This window comes from Anomaloglossus baeobatrachus, chromosome 8, assembly GCF_048569485.1.
Source record: "Anomaloglossus baeobatrachus isolate aAnoBae1 chromosome 8, aAnoBae1.hap1, whole genome shotgun sequence".
Taxonomy (NCBI): domain Eukaryota; kingdom Metazoa; phylum Chordata; class Amphibia; order Anura; family Aromobatidae; genus Anomaloglossus; species Anomaloglossus baeobatrachus.
Genome location: NC_134360.1, coordinates 110,076,173 through 110,092,692, shown reverse-complemented (window position 1 = coordinate 110,092,692; position 16,520 = coordinate 110,076,173). Strand labels below are relative to the sequence as shown.

Sequence of the window (16,520 nt, the reverse complement as noted above, 5' to 3'; positions counted from 1 at the left end):
CCATTATACTAGCAAACAGTCAGTGTACCTAGTGGCATCCTAAACGTGGCTATTGTACTTTTGTCTAGTCAAACTAGTGCAAAGATATTTGCAGCACGTCTGCCTGCATTGCACACTCAAACTTTTTTTAACTAAGCCATTATACTAGCAAACAGTCAGTGTACCTAGTGGCATCCTAAACGTGGCTATTGTACTTTTGTGTAGTCAAACTAGTGGAAAGATATTTGCAGCATGTCTGCCTGCATTGCACACTAAAACTCTTTTTAACTAAGCCATTATACTAGCAAACAGTCAGTGTACCTAGTGGCATCCTAAACGTGGCTATGGTACTTTTGTGTAGTCAAACTAGTGGAAAGATATTTGCAGCATGTCTGCCTGCATTGCACACTCCAACTCTTTTTAACTAAGCCATTATACTAGCAAACAGTCAGTGTACCTAGTGGCATCCTAAACGTGGCTATTGTACTTTTGTCTAGTCACACTATTGCAAAGATATTTGCAGCACGTCTGCCTGCATTGCACACTCTAACTCTTTTTAACTAGGCCATTATACTAGCAAAGAGTCAGTGTACCTAGTGGCATCCTAAACGTGGCTATTGTACTTTTGTCTAGTCAAACTAGTGCAAAGATATTTGCAGCACGTCTGCCTGCATTGCACACTCAAACTTTTTTTAACTAAGCCATTATACTAGCAAACAGTCAGTGTACCTAGTGGCATCCTAAACGTGGCTATTGTACTTTTGTGTAGTCAAACTAGTGGAAAGATATTTGCAGCATGTCTGCCTGCATTGCACACTCAAACTTTTTTAACTAAGCCATTATACTAGCAAACAGTCAGTGTACCTAGTGGCATCCTAAACGTGGCTATTGTACTTTTGTCTAGTCAAACTAGTGCAAAGATATTTGCAGCACGTCTGCCTGCATTGCACACTCAAACTTTTTTTAACTAAGCCATTATACTAGCAAACAGTCAGTGTACCTAGTGGCATCCTAAACGTGGCTATTGTACTTTTGTGTAGTCAAATTAGTGGAAAGATATTTGCAGCATGTCTGCCTGCATTGCACACTCAAACTTTTTTAACTAAGCCATTATACTAGCAAACAGTCAGTGTACCTAGTGGCATCCTAAACGTGGCTATTGTACTTTTGTCTAGTCAAACTAGTGCAAAGATATTTGCAGCACGTCTGCCTGCATTGCACACTCAAACTTTTTTTAACTAAGCCATTATACTAGCAAACAGTCAGTGTACCTAGTGGCATCCTAAACGTGGCTATTGTACTTTTGTGTAGTCAAACTAGTGGAAAGATATTTGCAGCATGTCTGCCTGCATTGCACACTAAAACTCTTTTTAACTAAGCCATTATACTAGCAAACAGTCAGTGTACCTAGTGGCATCCTAAACGTGGCTATGGTACTTTTGTGTAGTCAAACTAGTGGAAAGATATTTGCAGCATGTCTGCCTGCATTGCACACTCCAACTCTTTTTAACTAAGCCATTATACTAGCAAACAGTCAGTGTACCTAGTGGCATCCTAAACGTGGCTATTGTACTTTTGTCTAGTCACACTATTGCAAAGATATTTGCAGCACGTCTGCCTGCATTGCACACTCTAACTCTTTTTAACTAGGCCATTATACTAGCAAAGAGTCAGTGTACCTAGTGGCATCCTAAACGTGGCTATTGTACTTTTGTCTAGTCAAACTAGTGCAAAGATATTTGCAGCACGTCTGCCTGCATTGCACACTCAAACTTTTTTTAACTAAGCCATTATACTAGCAAACAGTCAGTGTACCTAGTGGCATCCTAAACGTGGCTATTGTACTTTTGTGTAGTCAAACTAGTGGAAAGATATTTGCAGCATGTCTGCCTGCATTGCACACTCAAACTTTTTTAACTAAGCCATTATACTAGCAAACAGTCAGTGTACCTAGTGGCATCCTAAACGTGGCTATTGTACTTTTGTCTAGTCAAACTAGTGCAAAGATATTTGCAGCACGTCTGCCTGCATTGCACACTCAAACTTTTTTTAATTAAGCCATTATACTAGCAAACAGTCAGTGTACCTAGTGGCATCCTAAACGTGGCTATTGTACTTTTGTGTAGTCAAACTAGTGGAAAGATATTTGCAGCATGTCTGCCTGCATTGCACACTCAAACTTTTTTAACTAAGCCATTATACTAGCAAACAGTCAGTGTACCTAGTGGCATCCTAAACGTGGCTATTGTACTTTTGTCTAGTCAAACTAGTGCAAAGATATTTGCAGCACGTCTGCCTGCATTGCACACTCAAACTTTTTTTAACTAAGCCATTATACTAGCAAACAGTCAGTGTACCTAGTGGCATCCTAAACGTGGCGATTGTACTTTTGTCTAGTCAAACTAGTGCAAAGATATTTGCAGCATGTCTGCCTTCATTGCACACTCCAACTCTTTTTAACTAAGCCATTATACTAGCAAACAGTCAGTGTACCTAGTGGCATCCTAAACGTGGCTATTCGACTTTTGTGTAGTCAAACTAGTAGAAAGATATTTGCAGCATGTCTGCCTGCATTGCACACTCCAACTCTTTTTAACTAAGCCATTATACTAGCAAACAGTCAGTGTACCTAGTGGCATCCTAAACGTGGCTATTGTACTTTTGTCTAGTCACACTATTGCAAAGATATTTGCAGCACGTCTGCCTGCATTGCACACTCTAACTCTTTTTAACTAAGCCATTATACTAGCAAACAGTCAGTGTACCTAGTGGCATCCTAAACGTGGCTATTGTACTTTTGTCTAGTCAAACTAGTGCAAAGATATTTGCAGCACGTCTGCCTGCATTGCACACTCAAACTTTTTTTAACTAAGCCATTATACTAGCAAACAGTCAGTGTACCTAGTGGCATCCTAAACGTGGCTATTGTACTTTTGTGTAGTCAAACTAGTGGAAAGATATTTGCAGCATGTCTGCCTGCATTGCACACTCAAACTTTTTTAACTAAGCCATTATACTAGCAAACAGTCAGTGTACCTAGTGGCATCCTAAACGTGGCTATTGTACTTTTGTCTAGTCAAACTAGTGCAAAGATATTTGCAGCACGTCTGCCTGCATTGCACACTCAAACTTTTTTTAACTAAGCCATTATACTAGCAAACAGTCAGTGTACCTAGTGGCATCCTAAACGTGGCTATTGTACTTTTGTGTAGTCAAACTAGTGGAAAGATATTTGCAGCATGTCTGCCTGCATTGCACACTAAAACTCTTTTTAACTAAGCCATTATACTAGCAAACAGTCAGTGTACCTAGTGGCATCCTAAACGTGGCTATGGTACTTTTGTGTAGTCAAACTAGTGGAAAGATATTTGCAGCATGTCTGCCTGCATTGCACACTCCAACTCTTTTTAACTAAGCCATTATACTAGCAAACAGTCAGTGTACCTAGTGGCATCCTAAACGTGGCTATTGTACTTTTGTCTAGTCACACTATTGCAAAGATATTTGCAGCACGTCTGCCTGCATTGCACACTCAAACTCTTTTTAACTAGGCCAATATACTAGCAAAGAGTCAGTGTACCTAGTGGCATCCTAAACGTGGCTATTGTACTTTTGTCTAGTCAAACTAGTGCAAAGATATTTGCAGCACGTCTGCCTGCATTGCACACTCAAACTTTTTTTAACTAAGCCATTATACTAGCAAACAGTCAGTGTACCTAGTGGCATCCTAAACGTGGCTATTGTACTTTTGTGTAGTCAAACTAGTGGAAAGATATTTGCAGCATGTCTGCCTGCATTGCACACTCAAACTTTTTTAACTAAGCCATTATACTAGCAAACAGTCAGTGTACCTAGTGGCATCCTAAACGTGGCTATTGTACTTTTGTCTAGTCAAACTAGTGCAAAGATATTTGCAGCACGTCTGCCTGCATTGCACACTCAAACTTTTTTTAACTAAGCCATTATACTAGCAAACAGTCAGTGTACCTAGTGGCATCCTAAACGTGGCTATTGTACTTTTGTGTAGTCAAACTAGTGGAAAGATATTTGCAGCATGTCTGCCTGCATTGCACACTCCAACTCTTTTTAACTAAGCCATTATACTAGCAAACAGTCAGTGTACCTAGTGGCATCCTAAACGTGGCTATTGTACTTTTGTGTAGTCAAACTAGTGGAAAGATATTTGCAGCATGTCTGCCTGCATTGCACACTCCAACTCTTTTTAACTAAGCCATTATACTAGCAAACAGTCAGTGTACCTAGTGGCATCCTAAACGTGGCTATTGTACTTTTGTCTAGTCAAACTAGTGCAAAGATATTTGCAGCACGTCTGCCTGCATTGCACACTCAAACTTTTTTTTAACTAAGCCATTATACTAGCAAACAGTCAGTGTACCTAGTGGCATCCTAAACGTGGCTATTGTACTTTTGTGTAGTCAAACTAGTGGAAAGATATTTGCAGCATGTCTGCCTGCATTGCACCCTCAAACTTTTTTACCTAAGCCATTATACTAGCAAACAGTCAGTGTACCTAGTGGCATCCTAAACGTGGCTATTGTACTTTTGTCTAGTCAAACTAGTGCAAAGATATTTGCAGCACGTCTGCCTGCATTGCACACTCAAACTTTTTTTAACTAAGCCATTATACTAGCAAACAGTCAGTGTACCTAGTGGCATCCTAAACGTGGCTATTGTACTTTTATGTAGTCAAACTAGTGGAAAGATATTTGCAGCATGTCTGCCTGCATTGCACACTCCAACTCTTTTTAACTAAGCCATTATACTAGCAAACAGTCAGTGTACCTAGTGGCATCCTAAACGTGGCTATTCGACTTTTGTGTAGTCAAACTAGTGGAAAGATATTTGCAGCATGTCTGCCTGCATTGCACACTCCAACTCTTTTTAACTAAGCCATTATACTAGCAAACAGTCAGTGTACCTAGTGGCATCCTAAACGTGGCTATTGTACTTTTGTCTAGTCAAAGTAGTGCAAAGATATTTGCAGCACGTCTGCCTGCATTGCACACTCAAACTTTTTTTAACTAAGCCATTATACTAGCAAACAGTCAGTGTACCTAGTGGCATCCTAAACGTGGCTATTCGACTTTTGTCTAGTTACACTAGTGCAAATCTATGTGCAGCACCTGTGCATGACACCCTCCTGCTCTGTTTTTAATAAGCTATAATGATAGCAAAAAATACGGCCATTTAGTGGCATCATAGAACTGGCTGTTGTATTGCATTAGTGCCCCACTGGTGCCACGCTATTTCTAGCACCTGTGCATGACACCCTCCTGCTCTGTTTTTAATAAGCTATAATGATAGCAAAAAATACTGCCATTTAGTGGCATCATAGAACTGGCTGTTGTATTCCATTAGTGCCCCACTGGTTTCAAGCTATTTCTAGCACCTCTACATGACACCCTCATGCACATTTTGCTACGCTAATGTTATAGCAAACTCAGGGAATTCATTGCTGCATTTGATAATTCGGAGGGATAGAAAGTGAGGCTTCCTTTAGCTTTTCCTTCTGTTCATAGACAGCATCTCCAAGTTCACACCCGAAGAGCAATTTCTCCTCCACGTCTAAGTGTGGAGAGGCAGCTAGTGCGCATGCGTGTGCCGATTTACCCCAGCTGCAGCCTAACTACAGTGTTTCGCCTAGTGAGTATTCTCAGCCTGACTGTGCCATTCCTGACGCTAAGTCTTGATTTCGGGATACAGCGCATGCTCCCACACTAAGTGTCAAAAGCCTCTTTGCACAGGTACTTGCATTCCGTGCCGGGTCTAAGTCCTGTTTTGTGCCTAGACACCATGCTAAAGCTGATAGTCTTTTTTCAGAGACTGTATTTCATGCTACTGAGCATGCTCAGGCACTTACTGCATCAGAGACTAGGTCCGGTAATGAACTCTTTGGCCCTGCCCCTGATGTGGGGGTCCCATATAGACCACAGGGCATCAGGTGTCCTCCCAAATGGCTTGCAGAGGCCCACCCCTATGACTTGTCACCGCATTATTGATGGTCAGACGATGACTGGTGAGGTGTTTGGGTCATGGCAGCCATGAGGTCATCATTGAAGTTGCAGTTCCAAATAGGACGCTAGTTATGCCACTCATGACGTGTCACTCTACTTTTGTCTCCAGGAGGTTCATTGTGGTTCACCCTGGTTTGGGGCAGACCCAGGTTATAAAAGGGGCTGGAGCTAACAAGGAGGTGCGCATTCTTCTATTATGCTCCGAAAGAGCACACCTCCATGTGTGGAACCCATTGCGGCTTTAGGCCAGAGGTAGGCAGGGATAGGGTGTCGATGCAGGCCACCACCACAGTTGGTAACGCAGAGCGGTTAAGAACAGCTCCTGTCCTACCAGTCCTGCTTGTGCAGCCCAGTGGCATTAACAGGCCTGCTGCTGCTGATGCGCCTGCTGTCCACAGGTGTGGCCCCTACGCACACGGTCAGCGTACTCAATGGCTCCTGTGTTGTTAACAGGGAGTTCCTGGGCTGGGTGGGCATGTGGACCCTGTGACGCTAACAGGGCTCCCAGTCTCCAGATCCGAATGGCGTCTAACTCGGTTCAGGCTACTATTAGTTTCATAGCCACACAGCTCTGTATCCTCCACCAAACCTTCCAGTTGCCAACCTCTCCTTTTCCAACTGGGAGCACGGTGGACACTGACTGCTGATGGGGATATATACCTTTCTCTTTCTTTTGTTATTCATTTTCGTTAGATAGCGGTAACATAGTATATACCACCTTATCCAAATCTGTCAGTCCCACTGTAACAGATGGTGTTTCTTCATCAAATGTTACTTTTGCTTAACCACCAAATCCACGGACCAAAACTTTTTTCCCCTTTCCAACACACCTGTTCCCCTTTCCACCAGCATCTGTCCTTTTTCAACTCATTTTGGTATATGACCAAAAGTGCAACTCTGCAGGGACACCGTACTCAACGCCATCTCAGCACAGCAGCCATCCCTCGGTCCCTCCGATGTGGACAAGGAAAAGACCATTTCCTCCTATCCATGACAAAGCGTTGAGATTCACTCTGTGCAGCACTGGTGTTTAGTGGAAAAGCAGATCTAAGATTGCGTACCACATTCTGCAGATACTCCTGTATACGTGCGTCCATTTCTATGGCAGGAATTATTTCGCCAAATTTTGTCTTTTACCGGGGATCTAACAGTGTGGCAACCCAGTATTCAGGATTACTTCGAATTCGTACAATCCGAGGGTCATGTAGGTAGTGCAGCAAGAAGGCGCTCATGTGTCTTGTGCATCCAGAAGGACCAAGTCCTTGGTGTGTTGGTGGCAGAGAGGTGAGAATCGTGCCTCCTTCCTCTGCCCTCTCCCCACAACCTCGCACAAACGAAATGTGAGCAGGCTCTCACTCATCTGCTGAGTCTTCCATGCCCATCGCCAGTTCGTCCTCCATTTCTTCATGGGCTCCTGCACTTTCCTCAACACTTTTTGCTGATACTATGCGCCCTTGTTAATCCCTCTCCCTCACCATGACTGCTGCATAGGTGCCGCTGACCATCTAGACCTCGTAGATCTTGTTATCCCTTCCGCATATGACTCCTCCTGTACTTCCTCCCCTTCCTCTTGTCCCAACACCTGACTCCGAATAATAATTACAGTGTGCTCCATCATGTAGATGACCAGAATTGTCACGCTGAGAATGACATTGCCAGTGCTAAACATCTTCGTCGACATTTGTAAACTGTGTAGCAGGGTGCATAGGTCCTTGATCTGACACCACTCCAGCAGCGTGATCTGCACCACCTCTGGATCAAGTTATCCCAGGCTATATGTCATAACGTATTGCAGCAGTGTTCGGCGGTGCTGCCACAAACGCTGCAACATGTGCAGATTCAAATTCCTGCGTGTGGGCACATCGCATTTCAGGCGTTTAACCACCAGACCTAAAGACTTCTGTAGCGACGAAAGTTGTTGAGCTGCTGTGTACGCACGATGGAAGTGAGCACATAGCGAGCGTGCCCGCTGCACAAGGCCATGTAGGCCGTGATGGTGTTTTAAAAATTGCTGGAGAATTAGGTTCAACACGTGAGCCATACAAGGCACGTGTGTCACATTGCCCTGACGATGGCCCGCAGCCAGGTTTGCATCATTGCCGCACACGGCTGTTAAGTCACCAACGGAGTCCGCTCAGTCAATTTGTACTCCGGTCGCCAGGTGACAACTTGTTCCTTTCATGCATAGTGCTGATGATGGGAGAGGAGTCGATGCCAGCGGCGCAGGTGGACGCAGCTTATGCTCACCCACTGGGCTGCATTACCTTGACAGATGCAGAATCTCTGGCTGAATGTAGCTGGTGGGTATCTCACAGATGAAATACCATCATTCAGCTACAACCAATGGGAAGACACCACACCCTTTTTTATGCCCATCCTGTCTGCAGACCACTGCCAGACATAGCTCTGCTTTTACCCCCAGTTCAGTTTTATGATTTTGTGTGCTTGTTACCTGACTACTTTTCCTGCTTGCTGTTTATGTACCTTGTTGGCCGATCCGCATTTCACCTCTGCTTGTTTTCTGATTAAGTCCTGGCCGTCCCATTCTGTTCCTGTTCCTCAATTAATGTTTTGACCCTGCCTGACTACTATTCTCTGGAACTGCAGCCTTCCACAGGTATTAATTACCTTGGGCCCTGTGTAATTCCTAATCCCTGTATAGGGGTTAAAGGGTTTCAGGGTTCTAGGGGTCCTGCTTGGTGAGTGGCTTCCCTCTAGCCTATCATTTACAGCCCATCTGAGTGTGTGGATCAAGGAAGGCGTTACACCGTGCTCTCTGCAGAAGGCCATGTGGGCCAGGATAGTGCTTTAAAAATTGCTGGACAACCAGGTTCAACACGTGAACCACACAAGGCACGTGTGTCACATTGTCATAGCGAAGGGCCGCACCCATGTTTGCATCATTGTCGCACCCGGCCTTCCCTGGCTGCTGGTTGAGTGGAGACAACCATTGATGAAACTCGGTCTCCAGAGCTAACCGTCCACAACTTCTCAGCGTTGTGAGTGACTCACATTTCCCATACATTTCAAAGTAAACCTTTGACCGCCTGATGGCATTGAGCTCTGCTGCCAGCATAGTAAGGAGGTGTGTGGTAGTCCTTGTGCGCAGTTACAAGGAAGGGTGGCCTGACCACACAGGGTTTGCGCCAAGGTGGAGGACCCACACGAGGTTGAAGAGGCAGAAGCAGTGTATTAACTTCTACATACAGAAGAAGGATTGAAACAACTCGTGGGGACGGCAAGAATTGTACAGCAGACCCTTCTCCATCTCTCCCCACAGTAACCCATTGCCCAGTCAGCGACATGTAACGCCCCTGTCCATGCTTACTGGGCCAATTATCTGTGGTGAAATGCACCCTGTCACACAGAGTTTCTCAAGGAATCAGTGATGTTTAGTGCGACATGCTGGTGTAGCGCGTGCACGCCTTTGTTGGAGAAGGAGTGGCACCTGGGCATCGGCTCTTGGGGCACTGCGATGGGCATAAGGTCTCAAAAATCCTCGGTTAAAAAGGTTGGAAAGGCAGCATTTTGGTAGCCAACAGTTTCCAGATGCTGAAAGTCAACCTCTAAGCCATGTCATGCCCTTCTAAAAGCATGTAAAACACAGTAAGGGGACTCCAACCACAGTCTCCCTCGTTGCCACTAATTGGGCCACACACACCCCACTTGACTGGCATCAGTTGACCCAATTTTCAAGATGAAAAAGATGCTTTGCATGAAGCACTCTCAAAAATACGCGTGCCTTTCCCGTCCCCTGGCTGACCCAGGGGAAGAAAAGTCCTCTGAGAGCCATGACTTGTTCATCTTGGTTCTTTTAGAAACATAGCGAGGGGACTCCAACCACAGTCTCCGTCGTTGCCACTAATTGGGCCACACACACCCCACTTGACTGGCATCGGTTGAGCCCCCTTTTGAAAAAGAAAAAGATGCTTTGCATGAAGCACTCTCAAAAATACGCGTGCCTTTCCCGTCCCCTGGCTGACCCAGGGGAAGAAAAGTCCTCTGAGAGCCATGTCCACATTGTCAGTGGACAGACACGTGTGCTTATCTGCCAGCAGACCCCCAGCAGCACTGAAGACAGGTTCCGAGAGAACGCTGGCTGCAGGACACGACAAGATCCCCAAGGCATACGTGGCGAGCTCAGGCAATTTATCAAGATTGGAAGCCTAAAATGAGCAGGGCTCAAGTTGCACAATAATGGAATCGATGTTTCCTTGCATATACTCATATATCTGTGTGTCCTCCTCTTTTTCCTTGTCCAGCTGTTTTTTTTTCGCATGAGTATATGTCCTTGTCACTTTCCCATGTGTTTGTGTTGTGTTGTGAGTTGTTTGTCACCTTTAGGACACCTTTGAGGGTGTTTTCTAGGTGTTTTTCTGTGTTTGTGATTGCCTGCCATTGTTTCCTATGCAGTTCGAGTTCGGTTCGTCGAACGTTCGACGAGCCGAACTCGAACGGGAGCTCCGTTCGGCGAACCGACCTCGAGCCGAACCGGGACCGGTTCGCTCATCTCTACTCATTATATGATGGGCTCCCAGTGCAAGCCTTATTAGTGTGCATGTCTTATGCTAAGCAGCCGCCCCTCCCCCCTAGTGTGGAGGTTGAGTGGCTGTGACATCAGCATCTTGCACCTCGGCTGCAGCCATCTTTATGAGGAAGGCTCACCACATTCTGTGTGCACATATCATTTGTCTTGGCTCCCTTTTGGGATGTCTGCTGGGAACTGCTGGGGGTGGGGGTGTGTGTGTGTTGTTACCTGTGACTCCCATAGGTACGGGCTCTATCTGTGATCAGCCCCATAGACTTTCATAGTTACGGGCTTTATCTGTGATCAGCCCTATAGACTCTCATAGGTACAGGCTCTATCTGTGATCAGCCCCATAGACTCTCACAGGTAGGGGCCCAATCTGTGATCAGCCCCATAGACTCTCATAGACTGCTGAGACCCACACCCCGCAAACAAGACCCTCCCATGTCCGATTAACCACTCCGAGACCAAATTAACCAAAATACAAACTTTATTAGGAGAGCTTTATCAAAATTAAACAACTCTCATCTTTTATTGTGGATGGAGGTCGGTCACAGCACAATTAACCATTATTAATCAATACTTTCAAACGAAACTTTGTGCCAGGCCGGACTTCCGGCGCACTTTAGCTTTCGTAACCGAACAACTGTTTAGCTCAAAACCGCTGTGACTTGAAAAGATTAACCAAAAGATAGGGAGGGAGGGTGGGACAGCAGCGTCCGGATCTCACAAGGTGAGGAGAGACCGAAACCAGGAAGAGGGGGAATATTTATAGGGGAAAGAGTGGGATCATGGGAACATTCCCATTGGATAACACCCCTGGAAGGGGGAGGAGGGAGAATCGGACATGAGAGGGAACTTAACCCCTTACTACCAGGGCACAGCAGTCAGGGTGCATTCAGTAAAATACTGACATGCCCTATAGACTGCTGAGACCCACACCCCGCAAACAAGACCCTCCCATGTCCGATTAACCACTCCGAGACCAAATTAACCAAAATACAAACTTTATTAGGAGAGCTTTATCAAAATTAAACAACTCTCATCTTTTATTGTGGATGGAGGTCGGTCACAGCACAATTAACCATTATTAATCAATACTTTCAAACGAAACTTTGTGCCAGGCCGGACTTCCGGCGCACTTTAGCTTTCGTAACCGAACAACTGTTTGGCTCAAAACCGCCACGGAGGAGCAGAGGCCCTAGACTGTGCTCCGACCCCCACCCATAAAGAACAAAGCCTGCTCAATACCATCTTGCGGCGGGAACCAAGGTCATTTCACCCGGCATGAATGACGAGGACCACTGGAGTTAAGGCAGACCTGGCAATCTCCACAACTTCAGGTATAACTTGAGCCCATATGAGACCCCTGATGCCTCTCCAATTCACCTCGAAGCCACGAAAGCCAAATATAGGAGTGGCCCAGTAACCAAATTACAGACTTAGCCGCGCCTAAAAGGAAAAAACTGTTAGTGACACGTATACAATAAGGCAAACCTGTTTAAGTAATTGATTAAAGAAGCAATAATACCGGACTAATACATTTCACAAAACATGCAGAAAACCACCGGCCTATGCATTGGGCAATCCCGCCCAAGCGGCCTCAGTCGCCGCCCCTATCCAAAGGAGTGAGTACCAAACTCGCTGGCGGGCAGACCCAGAAACGTCAAACATTTACGAAAAACCGCTAAGAATTGGAATCTCGTCAGAGGGGAACTGTCTTCATGGACTAGAATGAAGAGTTACCATGGCGCAAAGTGATGTAGTTACGGATCAGTCTAACAGGGCACGCTGGGCCAGGAATAGAAACAAAAATAACCAGCAGCCATTCCCGATTTGATCAGTCTTAGATTGCCGAATTCTTATCCTTAAACCCCCATTACCCGATGTGATGTCGTCGTGCCGAAGGCCCCCGTGGGTGCCTCCGGCAGGAGAAAGCAACTCACCAATGCGCAATGCACCAAAAAGGCTATAGCAAAAGAAGCAGAGAAAAGAGCAGACTCGAAAGGAGGCCGATGATAGTAGGAAGAAGGCTAAAAGAAACCGGCCTTCTGCGCTCCCTTCTAGGCTGCCCCCTGCCCCACGCCTTAACTGCTTGTTGGACTATAAAAAATTTAGTAATGTACAACCAACCTCGTAGTTTGAAATGGAAAGCAAGCCCCGGCAGATAGTTCAGGTGATACAGGTACTGGCAGGTAACATCCAATCTGGCAGAATCAAATGTAGAAACCGTGTAATTTGCTGCGAAAAAACTAACCATTCCGCCCATGCCTTACCGTAAGCCAGCCGGGGCCCCTGAAGACGTCACCAACGGCATCAGCTGCATTCCAACAGATCCCATATGCTGTGTGGGCACGATATTCCCTCTGTTTGGGCGCAAGGACAGAGCTGTCGGAACTTCTGAAATTGAAAACGGGAAAGTGAGTCGGCGATAGTGTTGCACCTGCCAGGCACGTGGCGAGCCCGGAACCAAATATTGAGCTCAAAACTTGAAGCACAAAAATTTAAGTAATTTTGTAACTGGCAAAGAGGATGAAGTCAGGTGATTTATCACGTACACCACCCTCATGTTGTCAGTCCAGAATCAAATCCGTTTATTTCTGAAGGGCGGGCACGAGATGGCGACCGCTGTCACAATGGGGAATAAATCGAGGAGAGTTAGATTGGACACGAGACCATTGGCGTGCCAAGATTGGGGCCAATGCTCAGCACACCATTGAACACCGAAATAACACCAAAACCCAACGATCCAGATGTGTCGGAAAAGAGTGATAGCTCTTCATTGGGGGCAAAGTTATCCTAGAAACAAGTTTGCCTATTGTACCTGGATACAAAATCGTTCCAAATGAACAAATCAGCCCCTAGGCGGGATGTAATCCTTGTACGGAGATGGGGAAGCCAAACGCCTTTTTTAACCAGTGATAACCTCCGGGAAAAACTCGACCCATTGGCATGACGAGACAGGCAATACTAGAAGGGCCAAGAAAGATTGCATCTGATGGAAGGTCACTCTACGGACCGAACAAAAACCCCATGATCAGTGAGCGCAGCTTCAATACCTTGTCATCTGGGAGACGAAAAAACCATCGCATTTGAATCTATCTCAATACCAAGAAAAGAAAGGACCGGCAAAGGATTTTTCCCCTTTGCAACGGGACACCGAATCTTGACATCAAGCTGCAAAACGTATGTAATAGAAAGTGGAAGAGAGTGGAATCTTGGGGGCCTACAAAAAGAAGTCATCAAGATAATGAGTAACGGATTGAGAACCGGATTCAACTTTTACAACCCATTCCAAAAAAGAACTAAATAGCGCAAAATAGGAACAAGAGATTGAGCATCCCATAGGAAGGCACGTATCATAGTCATAACAACCGTCTGCAAAACATCCCAACAACTGGTAGCAATCAGGGTGGACTGGGAAGAGGCGAAAAGCCGACACAATATCTGACTTGGCCATCAGCGCCCCCCCACTTGCCGAACTAAACCCATAGCTTTGTAAAAAGAAACCTACGTGACTGACGTGTCCAATTCAAGTATACCATCGTTGACGGATGAACCTCTCGGGTGAGACAGGTGATGAATAAAACGGAATTTTCCTGTTTCCTTCTTAGGAATGACCCCAAACGGAGACACCCGAAAGTTGTAAAAAGGTATCACCATAAAGGGTCCCTTAAACCTGCCTTTATCTAACTCGCTGGTTAGTTTATCAAGCAAAACCTCATGGAGTTCCGTCGCTGACTTTAGATTCCGGACAAAAACGGGTTGTCTGTTAAGGTTAAAAAGGGGGTAAAGAATCCAAAAGTGAAGCCGAAGTGCAGCTGAGCTGCCACCTCTTTATTGAGGTACCGATCGAGCCACAGCCTGTCTCTGATACGCTCACTGGTGTCTCGATTTTCAGGTGAATTTGACGACTTTGTTGGCAATTTTGCCGAAGGCGGGAGCATTTTTCTGCTGCATGGGGGCCTCCGCAGGTAGAGCATTCAAGCTTATATCTGCAGAGACCAAAGAATCGGCAGTGCCGCTGGGTCTACGCACGGCCACTGAACTGGAACCGGCCGAGCTGCCAGGGGCCGCGACATGAAAGGGGACTTTAGGAGTCATCATGAAGCGCAACCAGGAGTCCGTAGCTTTAACAAGTCAACATATATAAAAAGCTCAGGACAACGGTCAGGATGTTTCTGACCCATGCACACCCTAATACGAAAAGGCTTGCAGCCAATTATTAATAGTTTTTGCAACCCTGGGTTTTTTGTTTTTTTTTTTAAAAGGCCGTTCAGCAGAACCCTCTCCTTGTCTACAGTAAATTGATCAGTGGAAACAAGCAACCAAATGTCTATATAATCATTTGCCCAAAATATTTTTTTTTTCTTTTATTTTTTACAGTCTCTGGGTCAAGGTGAGAGTCTAAGGGGGGGGGATACCGCAAAAGAATGTATCCTTATGTATATAAGCCCTAGGAGGGGGCTCGTATCTCTTTTCAGGTTGATTTCAGAGTAATAAAGGGTTAACCAGATTTTTTTTTTTTTTTCACTCTGGGTATTTAAATGGGCTAACAGAGCTTTTAATGACATAGCTGTAGTATCGGCACCTCCCCAAGCCCCAGAATAAGTGCACTCACCGACCGCTGGAGCATCCGTGGGATTCACCGATATATGTTGAGCCGCTACCGATCCGGCGGCATGTGGTTGAACCACATAGGGTTCGGCATCTCTCTGGCGGCACGATCTGCGACGAGAGTGCCTTCTGGATGTCCTGGAGTCGTCGGATGAATCAGCCGTGGTTGATGGCGAACGCCATCCTGATGACCGAGACCGACGGCTTCTGCGAGAGGATGTGGACCGTCGCTCAGAATAGGCAGAGCGGCGATCGCGATCCCTACTGGATCGCCTGCGTCTATATAGGCTATGGGAATGTGAGGAGTCAGAGGAGTCGGAGGCAGCGGAGCGGTGTCCACGCCCAGGCGTCACCTACCATGGGCCGTGCTTCCAGCACCCGCTGCATCGTGGACAGGGAGGTTCTGCAGCTCCGGGGGCAAGGCCGACACTGTATGTGATGCGTGAGGCAAGGCTATCCCCTCTGGTGCCGCTGGGGGCAATGCCAGCACCTGCGGAGCAACAGGATGCAAAGCCATCCCAACAGTAGCTGCAGGAGCAGCAAGAGGCAAAGCCATCACCGCAGCTGCTGCAGGAGCCATAGCCATCACTGTTGCCACCGCAGGGGGCAAAGTCATTCCCCCACTCATGTCTTTGTGTTGAAGAGACAACTGGGGAGATAACATTGTAGTTGAGGGAGCAGCTGCCCCCACCCTGCCTGCTTCTCCATTAGTGCATTGTGGCAGGGGAGGTAAGAGTAGATAATTGCATCCTACTAGCAAACTCCTCTGCTGAGGAGGATCTGCAGCTATTATTTCCTCCCATGGCTGTGTGTGGGGACGCTATTACAGGTGGAGTGTTGGGCTGAAGCAGCAAGGATGGGGTTAAGCCTTGCCTCCAGAGCGCAGTGATTTGATTTATTAATTACAGCGGCGCCGCTTTGCCTGTAGGACAGGAGAGGCTTGCGGCCGCCGCGCGTGTTACTGTGGTCGGGCGTGTGGGCGTTACTGAGCGTGGGAACGTGCACGGCGCGCACGTGATTCGCGGGCACGTGGGGCGCGCGCCTGCCCCGCGTGCGTGCGCAGTGTGTGACTCAGACGCTCCGGCGGGCGGCTTAGACAAGCAGGCCGCCTGCCGGCCGGATTTTGCGTCTGGGCCTCAGGAGGAGGGGAACGCTGCTCACCTATAATAGCAGCAAGCCACCTGTCACCGTCCCTCCTGATCCTGTCCCTGACAGCCTTGTCCAGCATGTCAGCCATCTCTCACCGGGAACGACAGCAGCGTCCGGATCTTACAAGGTGAGGAGAGACCGGAACCAGTAAGAGGGGGAATATTTATAGGGGAAAGAGTGGGATCATGGGAACATTCCCATTGGATAACACC

The 16,520-nt window shown here is 46.6% G+C and overlaps 1 long non-coding RNA gene across 1 annotated transcript; it reads right to left on the bottom strand.

Annotated features, from left to right (window-relative positions):
* Positions 1–11,828: 11,828 nt before the first annotated feature.
* LOC142249282 (uncharacterized) lies at positions 11,829–15,252 on the bottom strand. The gene is made up of 3 exons (XR_012725023.1): positions 15,164–15,252; positions 12,819–12,942; positions 11,829–11,994 (listed from the first exon to the last, which is right to left on the bottom strand). It is a non-coding gene; the product is annotated as an uncharacterized LOC142249282 (long non-coding RNA).
* Between the last annotated feature and the right edge of the window lie 1,268 nt (positions 15,253–16,520).